At 37.7% G+C, this 20,116-nt stretch overlaps 1 long non-coding RNA gene across 2 annotated transcripts in view; it reads right to left on the bottom strand.

Moving 5' to 3' along the window:
* Positions 1–107, bottom strand: part of LOC118761434 — an 18,634-nt gene extending 18,527 nt beyond the window's left edge. For both annotated transcript variants that reach the window (XR_004997374.1, XR_004997375.1), the window contains exon 1: positions 1–107. This exon is cut by the window's left edge and continues 55 nt beyond it. This is a non-coding gene — a long non-coding RNA (uncharacterized LOC118761434).
* Between the last annotated feature and the right edge of the window lie 20,009 nt (positions 108–20,116).

The following is a 20,116-nucleotide window of genomic DNA, read 5'->3' as shown; positions in this document are numbered from 1 at the left end:
GATACAGCTTATTATTGTCGTTTAAAGAGATCTCTGTCTCTCGTCTGTTATAGTGAGAATGTTAAATCAAACTCAGAATGGAGAAGTGAAACGAACTAAAACACTAATCGTAATCATGATTATAATTAAATAAACGGATATATGCAAATACATAATATATATAGAAATAAATTAAAAGAAAAAAAAAAGAACAAAAAGTTAGTTTTCTACTTCCGGTGACACGTGATTCTGCTTTTGGTGTTTGATATGCTGGGGAATAAAATCAAGTAAATGTTGCTAAAATGATTTTACGGTTCACTGCATTTAATATCATCATCAAGCATAACATGTTTGTTGTTGTTTGTTTTTAATTTGTTGTTAGACTTTTTGTTGTTTGTGCTGTTGTTGTTTTAATGCTCATAATCTTTTTCTTCACCTCCGACTAATCTCATACCAAAGAAGTTTATTTATATATTTATTTGTTTGTTTGTTAATTAATTAATTGATTTATTCATTTATCTATTTTGCATGTCTGAGTAGATATGTGTGGGAGATGGGATGCGATGGTGGAGGTTTCACGGATTTTAAATTATTTTCCTTCGTTATCTTAATCTGTTGTCAATTCCTAACACCGCCCCCACTATCACCATCAACTCTCCCTAATCTCAATCCTTCTGTCTCCCTTCTTCTCTCCTCTCTCATATGACTCATCATCATCATCATCATCATCACCATCATCATCATTATCATTACGGTCGTGGTCGTCATCGTCGTTGTCAATGTCGTCGTCATCATCATTTTCATCATTGACGTGGCCATCATGGTGTCGTCGTCGTCGTCATCGTCATCATCCTCGTCATCATCATTCTCATCATCGACATGGCTCGCCATCATCGCTGTTGTCGTCGTTATCGTCGTCGTTGTAGTTATCATCATCGTCGTCGTCGTCGTCGTCGTCGTCATCGTCATCCTCCTCCTCCTCCTCCTCCTCCTCCTCATCATCATCATCATCATCATCATCGTCATCATCATTTTCACCCCCACCCACCATCACCACAACCACCACGACGACCACGACGACGACCACCACCACCACCATCATCATCATCATCATCATTTTCATCATCAATGCTCCTGTCGTCATCATCGTAGTCGTCAGTGTCTCCGCCGTCGTCATCGTTACCACCACTTCAGTGATGTTCCAATGACCCATTGACTCCAGATCTCACTGTTCTTTTATAAACAACGAATTCCTTATTTCGTTTTTGGATTTGGTTTGCAAGATTCTTTATGTAAGTTCGTGTGTTGAAGGATATTGAAAAGGTTGCAAGACGCAACGAAAATTTTAGGAAAATAAAAATGAGAAATAAGTGGAAATTTTACCGGTGCGTGTGTTAAATTATAAGGCACAAAAAGAAAATTACTTTCCCCAGACACAACAGCATTCTTTATTCTTTTACTGGTTTCAGCCTTTCTGGACCACCACTATCTAGTGTATTATCAATTACATCATTTTTCCATTTCTATTGTTATTTATCTTAGCAGAAAATTGGCAAAGTCGTTAGAATATCAGATATAATACTTCACAGTATTTGTTTCGGTTTTTTACGCTCCAAGTTCAAATCTCACCGAGGTCGAATTTGTCTTTCATCATTTCGGGGGTGACAAAAGAAAGTTGAAAATGTTCCAATTTAAGGTGGTGCGTTGCCAGAACTGTAAGAATATCGGGGCGGATGCTTTAAAGTATTTGTTCCAGCTCTTTGTTTTCTGAATTCAGATCCCACTGAGGTTAACTTTGCTTTTGCTCTTCATCGTTTCGGATCGATAAAAAAAGTACGAATCGGAGGCGGTGAATTGGCAGTATCGTAAGAACGTCAAACCGGGTGTCTTGCCGAATATGTTTTAAACATGATCTTTAAGTTGTGTTCAAATTTCGCTACAGCGTACATGGGTGGTAGACTTAAATCGTCGTCTGTTTTAACCACCCTGTATATTAAAAGCTTTTAGCGTGATCCATTCTGCTCCAAGCATTCTTACCATGTATCCGGTTTGAAGGTACTTTACACTGCCACCCTCAACCAGACTTGGAAGCCCTCTAAAAGGTCATGAGCATTACTTTTCCTCCTGACTAAAAGATGAAGGAAAAAAAAAAGAGAATCCGAATTCAGTGCAATCTGACAACCTTCGAAGGCGTACTGCACGAAACGTCGAGCACCCCTCTATGTTTCTTCCTTAGAATGTAAAACAAATAACTATATACTGTGTAAGCTTATTTGTTGTTAGAGGGTTGTTTTCGTTTCTTTTGTTTTGTGTTTGATGCTTTTTTTACTGGATTGGTTTTCTTTTTTTTAAATGACAGATATTTATTTCACCGACTTCAAAAGAATAGAAAGCAAAGTAAACTTAGGGAGGATTAGGATATCCGGCTTACAATCATAAGGTCGGGAGTTCGATTCCTGGTGGCACGTTGTGTCCTTGAGCAAGACACTTTATTTCACATTGTTCCCGTCCAATCAGCTAGCGAAAATGAGTTGTACCTGTATCTCAAAGAACCAGCCTTGTCACATTCTGTCTCACGCTGAATTTTCGCAGTCGTAAGATCGCGATTTCGATTCCCAGACCGGGCGTTGTGAGTGTTTATTGAGCGAAAACACCTAAAGCTCCACGATATTCCGGCAGGGGTTGGGGGCGAATCCTGCTGTACTCCTTCACCACAACTTTCTCTCACTCTTTCTTCCTGTTTCTGTTGTACCTTTATTTCAAAGGGTCAGCCTTGTCACACTGAATCTCCTCGAGAACTACATTAAGGGTACATGTGTCCGTGGAGTGCTCAGCCACTTGCACGTTAATTTCATGAGCAGGCTGTTCCGTTCATCGAACCAACGGAAATCGCCGTCGTCGTAACCGACGGAGTGCCAATTTATTCTATCATCGACCCACCATTAGCTCGTATTGTTATTTCGCCGAGGTCGACTTTGCCTTTCATAAGTACCAATTGTGCATTGGAGTCGACGTAATCGGCTTACCCTCTCCTCCATAATTGCTGGCCTTGTGCCAAAATTTAAAATCGTTATCTTAGAAATTTCGAAAGAGGTTTTCTTGTCACGGTAGAAATTATTGACTTTAGCTTCAGTATCTTGACATTATTGAATCTCAGGAATATTTTTCCGTTTGTTGAAACACCTCTGTTGCTTTCACTTCGATTATCTTTAAATATCATATAATTTTGTTTTCATTTTAACCTTTGCTTTTTTTTTTTAACGGCTCATTGTTTTCTTTTGAAGTAAAACGAAATATCAGGTATGTGATGGTGACTCGATCTCATAGCTGACCTCATCTCTCTCTCTCTTATACATACATACATACATACATACATACATACATACATACATACTTACATACATACATACATAAATTCGAGGACTACATATCCAATCCATCACTGGAACTGTTAAAATCTGTAAAACTTTCCAGAAGTTTATCATTTAAATATATATGAGCGTGTCTAGATATGCAACTATATGCATGGGGATACATACATACATGAAACATGCAAATCTGCGCATACATACATACATACATGCATACATACATACATACATACATACGTACATACATACATACATACATACATACATACATACATACATACATACATACATACATACATACCTTGCGTTCTGAGTTCAAATTCCGCCGAGGTCGACTTTGCCTTTCAACCTTTCGGAGTCGACAAATTAAGTACCAGTTGCGTACTGGGATCGATCTAATCGACTGGCCTCCTTCCCCAAAATTTCGGGCCTTGTGCCTAGAGTAGAAAAGAATATTTTTCTTAAAACTTCTATCTATCTATCTATCTATCTATCTATCTATCTATCTATCTATCTATCTATCTATCTATCTATCTATCTATCTATCTATCTATCTATCTAGCTATTTTCCCACTTATTAAAATTTTTTCCAACCTAATTTCTCTTCCTTCCTCCCTCCCTTCCTTCCTCCCTTCCTTCCATTTCGAACAGATAGACTATTTCACCGTTTCTTTTCGTTCACGGTCCTCCCAGGCATCCACACATTTGCACGTGCATATATATTGATGTATATTTACATGTCTATTTTCATTATGCATTTTTATATCTACATTTACATGTCTATATATATTTATACAGCTGTTTATATAGATATTTATATATATTATCATTTCTTTTCTTTATTTATTTATTTGACATACTTATGTATATTTATATATCTATTTACATTAATTTATATAACGGTGTCTGTGCGTCATTGAGTACGAGTGTGTATGTGTGTCTATGTATATATGTGTGCATCTCTACGTTTGTTCGAAAGAGTTATTTGCATTTTCTTTTCTTTTTTCCTGTTTAAGAGTCAAATTTAAAAAAAATTAAAGGATCTTTACCTTTTGACCGACAGATAAAAATAAAAAATTGTAACTAAACACTTTCAAATTTCGTATCTTGTAGAAAGTGTCACATAAAACATCTTTTACTCTTGGCGTTGTTGAGAAAATTCTATATTTTGGAAGTTATTTCTTGTTAAAGTTGTCGTATTTCGGTAATTTTAACCAATCAGTCACGTGTATTCAGCCGAATAAAATTACTGCGGTTGTTTGTCAACAACAACTTCCGGCGGTGTATATTTCGTTTGTCACTGTTATTTATGACATATTTCATCTCAGATACGTTTGTATGAATAAACGAGTGTATCTGAAGCATGTTTACTTCATAATCGTTCGTACTTCATTTTTCATTTTTTCCGTAACTCTAACCCTAAAACCCCAACCCTAACCCTAACCCTAAAACCCTAACCCTCACCCTAAAACCCCAACCATAACCCTAACTCTAAAACCCTAACCTTAACCTTAAAGCTAAAACCAGTACAAACGCACGAACGATGTCATAAATAACAGTAAAGATCCAAATTAAATTATCTTCTGTGCCACCGTTATAACTTTCTCCATTTCTTTCTTTCTTTCTTTCTTTCTTTCTTTCAGTTTCCCCCTCGCATCTTTCTCCCATTTACTCCCCTCTCTTCTTCACAGGAACAGTTTGGCCTATTTACTCTTTACGTTTGTTCTTTTCTCTTGCAGCTTTCATCAGGTCCCACAGTTTATTGATTCAACATGTAACTTGCACAAAATCCTGTTACATTAGCTCAGACGATTTCATTCTTCAACGAACACATCACCATTACCACCACTGCCTTCATTATAACAACCTAATATGCTTGTATACAGCTCTCCTCACCTATGTTATCGCTGTCATCACGCAGACTGGTATATAACAGGAAATGTAATCAGTAAAAATAAACCAGACGTCAGTTGTGTAAGCTGACAAAAGTGCCACCTGATTAATAAACTTGTGTTAATACGACCCTAAGCTTTTATCAACCTTATCCATTTTAAAATCAACCTTATCCCTTTTTAAGTTCCCCTGTGATAATGTACGTTTGGTCGCTGTTACGCATATGAGATAGCGTTGTGGTAGAAGGCTGTCGAACGACAAATAGAGACTGAACGTGTGCGTGAATAACAGTTGGAAACATGTTACATAAATTTTATTTCTAATGCAGTTAAATACGTGGTGAAGATACTATTTTCAAAAGTGAGAAAAGAATTTAATATTCAATTTTGCATGCGCGCGCGTGTATTTATGCATGTACGTAAGAATTTGTTATCAATAAATTTACAGTTCTATATTTAAGAGATGAAGAATTATGTACATTATTTACATTTGACGGATATTGGCCCTCATCTTGTTTGTTGTTAATACAACATTTCGTCTGATATACCCCCCAGCCTTCATCAGGTGTCTTGGGGAAATTTCGACCCTGGGTAAATATCCTCAAACAAGATGAGGATATTTACCCGTCAAATGTAAATAATCTAAATAAATTTGCACGTGTATATCTATATAGTAGTAAAAATCTTGGTTGAAAATTAATAGAATGAACACTAAACAACAGACGCGAATAAAACCATTTTATCAATCGTGTTATTAAACAGAACCACAATGATCTCGATGCTGGAAAAATTGGTATCATTCATCCAGAAAGTCTCACTGTAGAAGACAGAGCAAAACTAAGACTTACAACTTTAAGCATGGAGGACAGAGACATAGAACTAAACAAAAAAAAAACAAAAAAAATTAAGGAACAAAAAACAAAACATGGATAAATATACTAGCAGTATCGCCCGGCGTTGCTCGGGTTTGTAAGGGAAATAACTATATAAGCATTTTTAGAGAGTTACTTCCCTTATATAATAGCAAAGAATGCATTAAAAATGGGAAAAAATGATGGTAAATTTTTTTAAAATCGTAGACTCATCGTAGACGCGCGCTAATACCCAGAAGGGCTCGATATGAATCACGACTGTAAGATACCCGTTTTTGGTTACACTGCACCGCAAAATGTGGGAGTAGTTAGGAATCTAAATCGTAGGAGACAGACACACAACTTCACTTTTATATATATATATTTGCACATCTAACTTAATATGGATGTGTTACTTTAAAAGCCGTAAGCATCAGTCGTTCTGGCCATTCATCTCGTATAGACGTTAAGTGCTAAATAGCGCAGATTATATCGGCAGACGCAGCTTTGTCAGCACACCGGTGAATGTGACTGTTGCATCATGTGATTTCGGCGTACTTTTTGTCTCGTCAGCAGCAGTCAACCAATCACCGAATGCTTGACCGAAATATTGTCAAACCGATATAGATTAACACTGACTAAATGGTCAGTAACGTCGCAAAAAACTGGTGGTATGCAAAAAATAATAAATAAATATAAATAGATAAATAATAATAATAAAATAATAATAATAATAATAATAATAATAATATAATAATAATAATATAATAATAATAATATGGGAATGATAGTAAAAGGGGCTGATTGCTACCTAGCTCAGATCCAAGGGAACCCCAAAAATGGCAGAAATTCAAAAGATAGTGCTCATGGGAACTGCTCATCTCCTACGCAAAATACTTTCTATGTAATCTCAAGTTTTAAAACAAACATAATTTTCTTATGGTTTCTTAATAATTCACTAGTACAACACGAAGTACAAAACCAAATGCATGGCACCCTGGGCATAACACCAACATGAACTTCCAACTTGTTGTCTCTTGAGGTCTCTTGGGTGAGACTTGGGAGCCAACTCGTACAAATGTAAAGCAAAAGTCAAACATATAATAATAATAATAATAATAATAATAATAATAATAACAACAACAATAATAATAATAATAATAATATAATAATAATAATAATAATAATAATAATAATAATAATAATAATAATAATAATGATATATAAATATATATATTATATATTACGCTGTATAGAAGATACGTACCCTGATATTAATGCAAGATTCCAGTGACTGTACACTGAAACAAGTTCCAGTTACCATCTATAAGCACGTTTGATGTTTAATAGTAATAGTAGTGGTGTTGCAATGTTAGTGGAATCAGTGGAGATCGTGGTGGTGTAATTGATGGTAGTAGTAGTAGTGATGGTTATAATGGTAATTGTTTTGTTGTTGTTGGTGGTGGTGGTAGTGGTAGTGGTAGTGGTGGTGGTGGTGGTGGTGGGGATAGTTCTGGTAGTGTAGTAATTGCTGTGATGGTAATAGTAGTAACAGCAACAGCAGCAATAGTATGAATACAGCAAAACCAAGAAGACATGAACTTCAAAAAAAAAAAAAAAGGACAACTTTCTATTGGCTTGTTTCTATGTATGTTTTTCCGTACAACTGTGTATGAGTGTGAGTATACATGTGTTTGCTTGTGTGTGTGTGTGTGTGTGTGTGTGTGTGTGTGTGTGTGTGTGTGTGTGTGTGTGTGTGTGTGTGTGTGTGTGTGTGTGTGCACGCTATCGTACACCCTAAGAAATCTTACTCGGTAATGAACTTGAGATGATTTATAATATATAAGTACCACCATTATTTATCATTATCACCATTGGCAATATCCTTCCTCTTTATTTCCTTTCGTTAATCTTTCCCCCTTTCTCTCGATCCCTCAATCGTCCATCTATTTTCTCTCTACTCTCTTTTAGCCTCTAAATTCCTCTCTCCCCCCTCACTGTTGTTACCTCCCCAAATCCCTATCAGCTTAACAGAATCCTCTCCTCTCGTCTGTTTCCTCTCATTTCCCCGCCATATCCAACGAAATAGGTTAACATTTATCAATAAACATCACCATTTCTTTCATTCTTTCTTTCTTTCTTCCCTCCTTCCTTTCTTTCTTTCTTTCATTCCTTTTCTGTTACATATGCACATATACATGCATACGCAGACACACATTCATACACATCTGCATAACCTTGTCTTCATTCTGCAATATCTGGCCATGACAGTGAAAGTTCTACACGTGTTGCCAAAACAGATGTTTTTACAAGAGATTAAAATGAAGATATTTCAAGCCTCGATGAACATAGCTGGATAATCTTATGTAAAGGGTTCGTTAAAGCAGACTAAATTTGCCGTTATAATTAAGCCAGCAAGTTTACAGAGATTATTTAACTGTTACAACAACACCAATGTTACTATGTTGTTGTTTTTTTTTACTGTCATCGTTGTCGTTGTTATTGTTGTTATTGTTGTGATGGTGGTGGTTAATAGTGGGTACAAACATGTAGATCATTGATTTGAATAAATACAAACTATCAACAGTTGCCAAAAATATTTGAATGACTTCAGAGTATTTTCGGGTGCTGAATCTGAAAATGGCATTAGTTTTGCCAAATTGAGTTTACTTTTTGAGATACCATCTGCCCCACCCCACCAAAAAAACTTTAAGTTACTGAAAGATAAAGAAAGGTCATGTTTATCTTAACGCTGCTTTTATCCAATCTAGTAATTTTTCTTAAAGATGTATATGATCTAATCTTAACATAATCTTATCTTTCTTGCAGATTAAGATTAATATGAGCTCATCACGGAGAAGTTGCTTAAACAATTCTAAAGCATTCTGTTCACTTTGTAATGAATGCTCTTCGTTAAGTAAAAAAAAATGTAAGATCTCAATAATTACTGGATGCATTGAATGAAGTAACGAAATGTTATCTGTTAATAACTTTGCAGATTTCATTCAATTGTTACTTAAACAAAACACAACTGCAAAGAGTTAAAAAAATAATACAAATGTTGGTATTGTGAATAACAGTCTGTTAAGTGCAATATCCTTACTGCAGTCTATCAATAAATGTGTGAAAAATAAAATAAAGAAATGAAAGAGTTCAAAGGTTGTAAGGAAAGTATTTGTTTGAGTGTTTGTGAGAACTGGTCTCGGTGACATACTGTCTGGATCTCAAAGAAAGAAACTACATATTTTTTCTCACAAATCGCCAATATGCATCCAACTCAAAAGCTGAATTAGGTCACCGAGATTGAAAGTGAATCAAGTTTATCTAGGTTCACCTTTAGTTTTACCTGAGATAATGGCAAATTTCTGATAATTTGGACAAATGGCTTTTCAGTGTACAATTTTCAGAGACTGGAAGCACTCCGTCGGTTACGACGACGAGGGTTCCGGTTGATCCGAATCAACGGAACAGCCTGCTCGTGAAATTAACGTGTAAGTGGCTGAGCACTCCACAGACACGTGCACCCTTAACGTAGTTCTCGGGGATATTCAGCGTGACACAGAGAGTGACAAAGCCGGCCCTTTTGAAATACAGGTATAACAGAAACAGGAAGTAAGAGTGAGAGAAAGTTGTGGTGAAAGAGTACAGCAGGGATCACCACCATCCCCTGCCGGAGCCTCGTGGAGCTTTTAGGTGTTTTCGCTCAATAAACACTCACAACGCCCGGTCTGAGAATCGAAACCGCGATCCTATGACCGCGAGTCCGCTGCCCTAACCACTGGGCCATTGCGCCTCTACTCAATTTTCAGAGAATAAAGGAAACGAACGTAATGACCTAGCTTTCGATTCCTGGTCATGAATCTGTTATATACATCTTACAAGAAAAATGTTACTGACTGTGAAAGAAGCATATGATGCTTATTTTGGTATAAAGTTTCAAGATGTAAATTTACCGAAAATTCGAAAAATAAAGTGTTGCCAGATGATGTTTGCTGAGACTGCGTGTGAATGATTTAACAACACCTTGCGAATATTTAGATATGATTTTATTTACACTGTACAAGATGTAAGAAACATAATACAACATGCAAGGTAGCCGGATACAAAAGCTTAGCACAAGGGGTGGATTAAGCACGTCGCTTCATGTCTGCCATCATATAACGCAAAACAGGATGAGCATGCAGTCGTTGGAGCGATCATGCAAGAAGGAGTGTGTAAGGGATCGCCTCTTCACATACACTGAAGTTTGGCGCCTAAAACCAACTTCCTTTGTAGGTTTATTAGGAGAACAATCTAGAAGGCTCTGGAAAAACTATCGCGTGAAAAGTAGCCACTGATTGGCTGATATCTGAGACTAACGCGCGAAAGAGTCGACCGATGTCATGACTTGAAGTTCGTAATATGGCGACTCAAGTTTGACTCTCGTTACAAAGGCTTGGCGGTAGGTAGGGTGGCTCTTGGCCTGATGCTACCCTGAACAAACTGAATGTCGGGGGCTCTTAGAAATATAATTATAAAAAATTTCCAGAGAAACAATAACATACAAACAAAGAAGCGTTTATTACAATTTACAAACAGGCTAAGAGCACAGATCAAATACGGCATCAGTTTCAAATCTTATTAGTAATTTATCAGAGAGAGAGAGAGAGAGAGAGAGAGAGAGAGAGAGAGAGAGAGAGAGAGAGAGAGAGAACTGCATCTATGTTAATGGCAATGATCTTGGTACATTATTTTACATTGAGTGAAGAATTGGTAGTGAGAAAATCCGAACGGTTCCTTTGCTCTGCGTCTGTAGATGTAACATATTTTCTTTCAATATATTGAAGGATATGATTTTTAAAAAAAAAACCAAAAACCCAGATGTTGAACATTAAACATTATCATAGCTAAAACATTTTTTCCCTCAATTTTAGATTTGCAAATATTTTCATAGCATTTTCTATAACTATTTTTACAGTATCAGATTGGTAATCCAAACAAGAATAATAAACATCAAGACATGGGTATATATATTTTTCTTTTATTCTTTTACTTGTTTCAGTCATTTGACTCCAGCCATGCTGGACCACCACCTTTAATCGAACAAATCGATCCCAGGACTTATTCTATCGGTCTCTTTTGTCGAACCGCTAAGTTACGGAGATGTGAACACGCCAGCATCGGTGAGTGGGGGGACGAACACGGACACACACACAAATATATACTTACATACATACATACATACATACATACATACATACATACATACATACATACATACATACATACATATATATGTATATATATATATATATAAAACAGAAACTCTGTGTGTATGTGTGTGTGAGCAAGTTCGAAGGTTTATAACTCGAGTTCCACTTAACCGATTCGATTGAAATTTCAGATATGCATTTGATATGTTGCGAGGCATGTTTTAGTCATAACAACTGCTTCGATCAATGTTCGGTTTTCGCAAAAACTCGATCGATAATTATCGATTTTTTTTCAAAAAGTCATCCGATTTTGATCAAACTTGACATACCTATGCATTCTTACCCAAGGTTTTTCGTTTCAAATTCCGTTTCGTTTGAGCACCGCACGGGGAAAACCGACTCAAAAAATGCCTTTAAGGCAAGCCATAGCGCCGGAACCATTGAGTCGATTTAAACCAAACTCGATAAACGAATTCAAATTCATCCAACGAGTCTTATGCCATGGTTCATTTTATTAAATTGCGCTTTGTTTGAGTACAATTCAACAAACTAACCCTAACCCTAACCCTAATTCGAACAAAATGCCTTCGTTGAGGTAGCTCCTGATTTGTTTTTCTCAGAACACTGACCCCATTCCTTCTCCGATACAATTAATCTCCACCATGGTGTGCACACACATTGTGACCCCACGTGGCCTCAAAATAGCCACTGCCAATAACAGTAAACATCCGGCACTGAGGTTTTCCATTGCAATAAATGAAAGCGATTTCTATGAGTAGCATGAGATAGTTAAAGCAATAACAGTCTCTGCACTGCACAAGCTACTGGTAAGTACTTACTACTTTGTTCATCCATTTCACTAGCAGTAGTAACCGGCGTTGCACGGCTCTTAATAAATTACCATGAAACTGCGGAAACACGAGGCCTTACACTTGAGAAAAGACGGTTTGGGGCGTGACATTGTTAAAGCAATAGCCTTGGTCACCTCTTGAATAAAATCAATACCCAAGCTGTCCTTCAAGAAGTTATATTCTTGCGCTGTTTACGGTTCCTGTGTACAAGTGCTTTCAGGTGAAGCCGGGCCAAACCGCTGAACCACCCGACCGATTCGATTGAAATTTCAGATATACATTAAGTATGCTCTAAGGCATGTTTTAGTCATAACAACTGCTTCGATCAATGTTCGGCTTTCGCAAAAACTTGATCGATAATTATCGATTTTTTCAAAAAGTCGTCCGATTTCAACCAAACTCGGTACACAGTTGCAGTTTGACCCAAAGAGTTTCATGGCATCGCAGTACTCAGCGGATGACCGGAAGACTGAAATTGAACTACAGAAGAACAATGAATTGTTTCCAGGCCAGCATGCGAACGACCGTCATGACCTCCTAGCGCGAGTCATCCGGTTGAAGCTTATCAAACTTAAGGAAGGGTAAATATTTGGCCCCGTTAGATGTGATACGTATACTGTTGAATGGCAAAAGAGAGGCCTACCACACGCTCACATTCTAATCTGGCTCTCCGTAAAAAATACCCTCCAACGATATTGACAAGATTATCTCTGCCGAGATTCCAAACCCATCTACAAGGCCACCATGATCCAGGGACCATGTGGGCGCGGATTCAATTTAGGCTCCCCTTGCTTGAGCAACAATATTTGCTGTAAGAAGTTTCCAAAAACATTTCTGAAGGAAACACAAACTGGCGTAGATGGATACCCTCAGTACAGTCGGCGCCAACCTGCAGGCGGTAGATTTGCCCTGAAATTTTGACAACATGAAGTTGACAACAGATGCGTTGTACCGTATTCACCGCTTCTTTCGAAGACGTTCGGTGCCCACATCAACGTGGAGTTTTGCCATTCCATCAAGTCCATTAACCACGGCCAGCTGTACATTGCATGCTCCAGAGTCGGCAGTAGAGACAGACTGTTCCCATTAACACGTCGGGGGAAGACAAGAAACATTGTCTACAACAAAGTGCTACGTATTTGCCAAGGCTGAAGTGGGTACGTTATTGCCATGCATGCATATACTTTTATTTGTTTTTTCCCATCAGAAAAGGGCGCCTGCTTCTTGACATTCTGTGGGTTTATGAAGGCGTTCGTGTGGTGCTCCTACGATGGCAAAGAGGTGGCGATTGATTCGTTGAAGCTGCACGATAATAATGCGAAGAAGCAATGCCAAATAGCTGCTACAAACGGACCGCGGAGGCGCAATGGCCCAGTGGTTAGGGCAGCGGACTCGCGGTCATAGGATCGCGGTTTCGATTCCCAGACCGGACGTTGTGAGTGTTTATTGAGCGAAAACACCTAAAGCTCCACGAGGCTCCGGCAGGGGATGGTGGTGATCCCTGCTGTACTCTTTCACCACAACTTTCTCTCACTCTTACTTCCTGTTTCTGTTGTACCTGTATTTCAAAAGGGCCGGCCTTGTCACTCTCTGTGTCACGCTGAATATCCCCGAGAACTGCGTTAAGGGTACACGTGTCTGTGGAGTGCTCAGCCACTTACACGTTAATTTCACGAGCAGGTTGTTCCGTTGATTCGGATCAACCGGAACCCTCGTCGTCATAACCGACGGAGTGCTTCCAACACAAACAGACCAGCGGAAAGGCGAGTTAGATATCTGAGCTAGTGAAGTTTATAAAGGCATTAATTCTAAGTCCTTTTTAACCCAACTTAGTTGGCTTGCAGCAAGCATGCAAGCCCTGTCTTCAGCTCTGCTCCAACAGCTCCCAATAGTCAACGAATTTTCTGGTATTTCACAGCTTTTCCTATATGTTGTTCCCAAGGCCCAGCCCATCGTCACTTCATTACTTCCTTGATGGAAGTTGAAAAGATCACTACGTCTGCATGGAGTGTCGGTTACATGACGTAGTGAGAGAACTTTAGTTGTTTTACAACAGTCACTTTCAGCTGCCATCTAAGATTTATAAGTCCTTAATTGGTTAATCACTCGAAATGATTAAGCAGTTAGAATTGAAATTAAAAATTAATTTGGAGTTGTTTAGAATAATTACAATAAATTGCTAAATAGAAAATCGTTTTTTTCCTTTCTCTCCTGAGCGATTTATCATTTTCACTTCATTAACTAGATTAAAATTTTGATAAGTCTCTAAGTTTATATTTTTTAAAACAAAAATACCTTTAAGATTCTTTAAGAGTAAAAACGTTTTTCGAATCTTGAATCTGAAGTCCAATAACTTCATGTTATTGTTTTCTTAATGTTAATTCATAAATATTCTTAATAACTTTAAATCCTTTGGTTCATTCTAGCTTCTTACAAAGCGCATTTTTACAAATTTTGTCTAACTTCTAAAATGATATTCTTTCGATATTTTTTCTCACTTTCTCTCATTTTTCATAATCTGTGATCAAACTGTTGAACCTGAATGTTATAACATGATCTTTTGTTATTTAAAAATCCTACGTGTTAAAACTCTTCAAATCTTTTTGGCAAAAAATTAAAAGCTATATCAAATGTTGTATTGAACATATGATTAAAAAAAAATCCTCTTCCTGGGTTACCTGTATTTGAAATCTTATCAATGCATTCATATTCAAACCGGTTCTTGTTTTATTTACGCCAAATTTTATAATTAATTCTCTCACTGATACTTGTGCTCTTTAATATCTAATTACTTGATAATGAATTAAGTAATTAGTGCAGTAATGAGACTGCAGTGATAAGACTGCAGTAGACAGTTCCACAGAAACATTTCTGCATGGTTTTACTGACGATATTTTACTTTGCCTGTTCGTCCAACTTTACGTTCAGAGTTCAAATTTCGCCATGGTCGACTTTACTTTTTATACTTTCGGGGTCGATAAAGCAAGTGCTAGTTGATTACTGGAGTAGATGTAATCGACTCAATCCCTACTCCTAAAATTGCTGGCCTAGTGCGAAAATTAGAAAACTATTTTACTTTGCCTAAAGGCGACGAGCTGGCAGAAACGTTACCACGCCGGGCGAAATGCGTAGCCGTATTTCGTCTGCCGTTACGTTCTGAATTCAAATTCCGCCGAGGTCGACTTTGCCTTTCATCTTTTCGGGGTCGATAAATTAAGTACCAGTTACGCACTGGGGTCGATGTAATTGACTTAATCGGTTTGTCTGTCCTTGTCTGTCCTCTCTGTGTTTAGCCCCTTGTCGGTAGTAAAGAAATAGGTATTTCGTTCGTCGTTACGTTTTGAGTTCAAAATTTTCCGCGGTCGACTTTGCCTGTCATCCTTTCGGAGTGGATAAAATAAGTACCAGTTGAGCCCTGGGGTCGATGTAATCGATTTACCCTTCTCTCGAAATTGCTGGCCTTTTGCCAAAATTTGAAATCCATATTTTACTCAGCCTAAGACATCATACCAGACATTCATCATTACTAGAAAACTGTAATTTATTTGTGGTTGAAATGGCTCCACTTAATATTTGACTGTAGAAGCCGAGGCAGGCATTTCTGAAAGTTTTACAAAAGGCTTCTTGGATTCTTATAAGTCCTTGCGACACATACTAATTTGCACTCTCGTCTAATCTCGCTAAAAGATGTTGAAACGAGGCATGCATGAAAAAATCCTTCTAGTACATATCATCGTCCACAAAATGCAGAAAATAAAACGTATAAGCGTTGGTCAGTAAAATAAATTTTAAAAAATAAATGAACAAATAAAGGAAAAAAAAAACAAGAAATGGATACTCGGCAGTTTGTTGCACTATCACCAACTACTAGGTTCAAACCCAGCTTATGACATACACATTTTTAACGGCCGTGAATTTGTCTTCATGAATCGCGCCTGGTCTACTTCTTTGTTAGGTTTCATATTCGAACCATTATCGTTGCCTGATCTTTGCAGTTAAGTAATTATGACTCTCTCTCTCTCTCTCTCTCTCTCTCTCTCTCTCTCTCTCTCTCTCTCTCTCGGTCTATCTCTCTCTCTCGGTCTATCTCTCTCCCTCTCAGAAAATCAAAATTCGTAAAACCCTCTGTCAGTAAAGATATCTATAACCGATTCATAGCTCACGAAAAGTTGCTTCATTGAAATACCTTCTACGTCTAAAAATCCAAGTGTAACTAAAAACTTCTCTTCATGACAAATCTAGCAATACAGTCTGAGATAAAACTGAAATGTATGGCTTCTTTAATCCGTTTAATATATTTTCCTAAACAGCAACAAATTGATTGTTCCATTCTAAACATTTTTCTCCCGCCACAGTGAAAATAAGTTTCTTTAGACATACAGCGACATGAATGTTTGTTCATCGCCATTACAAATCTTCCAAGTAGCTTAGTAAGATCTAAAAAAGAAAAAGAAAAAGACCTTCCCTGTGCGCAAAGTAAGTAATTTGGCTGAAGTTTCAGTAGTTAAATACGGACTAATACCCATTAAACGCTCCAATGCTATCGTTCTTTTTTTTTTTGCCACATGTGATTGCTTCTACTATTTTTATTAGTCTGCTTTCGCAGTGAAGTCTCGGGCTATTTCTTCAAACATTCCAATAGATGTATTGAATTTTCAAGTGACTGCAAATATTCACGAGCGTTCTTCCAGTCATTAATTCCAGATTTTCTTAAAAAATGACTTAATTGAGAAGTCAAAAACTTTGCAACAAAAGCAATAAATTGTATTGATTTGGTGCTCTCGGCACACAGAAGCCATCTTCTAAGCAAAATATCCGCCATTGTTAATTTTCATATCACATCATTGTTTAAAAGAAACTACGTACGTTTATTTGCATCTTTCAGAAAATTGTACTATTTATCAATAAGAAAAAACTGGTTCATAACAATGATATCTTTCTCTTTTCTCTCTTTTACCTGTTTCAGTCATTTGACTGCGGCCATGCTGGAGCACCGCCTTTAGTCGAGCAAATCGACCCCGGGACTTATTCTTTGTAAGCCCAGTACTTATTCTATCGGTCTCTTTTTGCCGAACCGCTAAGTGACGGGGACGTAAACACACCAGCATTAGTTGTCAAGCAGTGCTAGGGGGACAAACACAGACACAAACACACACACACATACATATATATATATACATATATACGACAGGCTTCTTTCAGTTTCCGTCTACCAAATCCACTCACAAGGCATGGGTCGGCCCGGGGCTATAGCAGAAGACACTTGCCCAAGATGCCACGCAGTGGGACTGAACCCGGAACCATGTGGTTGGTTAGCAAGCTACTTACCACACAGCCACTCCTGCGCCTATCCTCACTTTAATAATAATGGTTTCTCTTATCAAATTATCTATAACAATAATTATGATTTTCCTCTCATGATAATTCATACGGTCAGTATGCTAGGTCATAGTTTTTGACATTTTTGGGGGGAGAATTTTCAAATTGTCTTTTAAAAAATTCTCAGAATCTTTGTTATGACATTATTATTTCCCAAGTCTTCAACAACGTTGCAAATGTAATCGTGATGTTTGATTAAAGCGTAGTCATACTCTTCTTGAGAAAGTACAGTATCTTAAATTTGTTTGTCAAATCTGGACCGGCCAGATCTCATATTGAATCTGAATTGTTAAGACTTGATTACTGGAGTAGATGTAATCGACTTAATCCCTACTCCTGAAATTGCTGGCCTTGTGCCCAGATTACAAAACTATTTTACTTTGCCTAAAGGCGACGAGCTGGCAGAAACTTTACCACGCCGGGCGAAATGCGTAGCCGTATTTCGTCTGTTGTTACGTTCTGAGTTCAAATTCTGAGTTCAAGCGAAAGAAACTTGAAAACTTTGGGTGTTTCCTTGGCTGCTATTTCTTGTGAAAGGCGTATTTTTGGTTTGTTGTATTTTCCTGGCCACTAATTTTTAAAAGCTTTTGAAATCTAGTAAAGGAGTCTAAAATGGAGTCAAGGATGTGAAAGACCAAGCCACAGGTTATTTTCTGTTTGTTAGCAAACTTTTTTTTATCTGCCGTATTGGAATGTGGAAAAGATATGCTAAGAGAGTTGGAAGAAAGGAAGAACGTATTATAAAGATTGGTGGATTAGATAAATATGTGAGAGGTTAACAGAGAGAGAGAGGGGGGGAGAGGGGGAGAGAAATAGCGAGACAGACAACCAGATGTGCAGACGGTGATATATAGTGAGGAATGGAAGAAATGAGAGAGAAAGAGACAGCATGCATAGAAGGGAGAAGTGGAAAGGAGAAAGATATCTAGAACAGATATATGGAATTAGAGAGGGGACGTGATTAAATAACAAAGGTACAGACAATGAGAAAGGGAGAGGGAGGGAGAGGTAGGGAGAGAGAGAGACAGATAGACAGAGGCAAAGATAGAAATTCATGTATGATATATGCGTGGTGGGAGGACAATTTGGGAAATGGAGTGAATTGGTGGAGGCGGATATCGATTGGGAGAAAGAAACAGAGGCAACTAATCTATGTATATATATATATATAATATATATATATATATATATATATATATATATATATATATATATATATATATATATATATATATATATATATATATATATATATTCGAAAACTTTTGTCACTTTCACCTGCAATCCTAAATGGGAGGAAATAAAATCTAACTTTCTTCCAGCGTTGCATCTTCTGGTATTGCAGCTATCCTACTCAATGGGGAAGAGCTGCCCATTCCGTGTTCAAGCTTCCTCTAAACCTTGTAACGAGAGAATCTCAAATGTGTAACATTTCCAAGAACTCTGCAATGGCAACAGTTCTCCAACAAACTTGCCTCGTTGTTTGGGATAAGTGCACTTTGTCACTTCAAGGAGCTCCAGAGGTACTTGACCGAACCCTCCAGGACAAAAAACTATCGCACGCTCATGAGAAGAGTAACAGTTCTTCTTGCAGGAAATTTTCGTCAAACGTTGCCAGTTATCCCCAAAGAATCAAAAGCTGACGAGGTCAATGCAATGCATGCTTACAAAAATCGTACCTTTGGAGACATGAAAAAACTTCATCGTACAAGCAACATGAGAGTAGTTCAAAGACACACGCATACACATACATATACATACGGATGATTTCTTTCAGTTTCTGTTTACCAAACTCACCCACAAGGCTTTGGTCGGTCCGAGGCTATAGGAGAAGACACTTGGCCACGGTGTCACGCAGTGGGACTGCTCCCGGAATCATGTGGATGGGAAGCAAGCTCCTTTTCCCGACCACATAGTTTCGGGTTCAATCCCGCTACATGGCACCTTGGCCAAGTGTCTTCTGTATATTTTATCACAGATGATGATTGCAAAATATCTTAAAGAACAGCTAAATAAACGTTAACTCTTCATAAAGATTATAAAATAATTTACTTACATTTCTTCAAGCTATGATGTTTAGCCTCTGCAGTTCCTGGTCCTGAGTCTTGATAAGTGGCCATCTTAAACCAGTATTTCGCTGGTTTCAGTCGAGGAATTTTTTGTTATTTGTCCCACGAGTATAACAATCTGGTACACATTTTACCAACTTATCCTTACCAAATAGCTGATCAATCTAGAGTTTCGGGGAAAGAGATGTAATTCGATGACTCGATTCACCATTTTATACTAATGTACACAGACTCAGCCTCAGTTAACCTGTCGCCACAGAAAACGAAAATGACACGCGTAGTGGGGTCGAACCCGGAACCCTCTTGGGGTAAAGCCATATTTCTTAATCACACGGCTATCACTGTACTAGTGTATTAACTATATGAAAACCAAAATAAAACAAAACAACGGTATATGTTCGTATAAGGCGGCGAGCTGGCAGAAACGTTAGGACGCTGGGCGAAATGCTTAGCGGTATTTCGTCTGCCGTTACATTCTGAGTTCAAATTCCGCTGAGGTCGACTTTGCCTTTCATCCTTTCGGGGTCGATTA

Source organism: Octopus sinensis, unplaced genomic scaffold, assembly GCF_006345805.1.
Source record: "Octopus sinensis unplaced genomic scaffold, ASM634580v1 Contig13524, whole genome shotgun sequence".
Lineage (NCBI taxonomy): Eukaryota > Metazoa > Mollusca > Cephalopoda > Octopoda > Octopodidae > Octopus > Octopus sinensis.
Note: the sequence above shows the minus strand (reverse complement) of the source record. Positions and strands in the feature narration are given on the sequence as shown.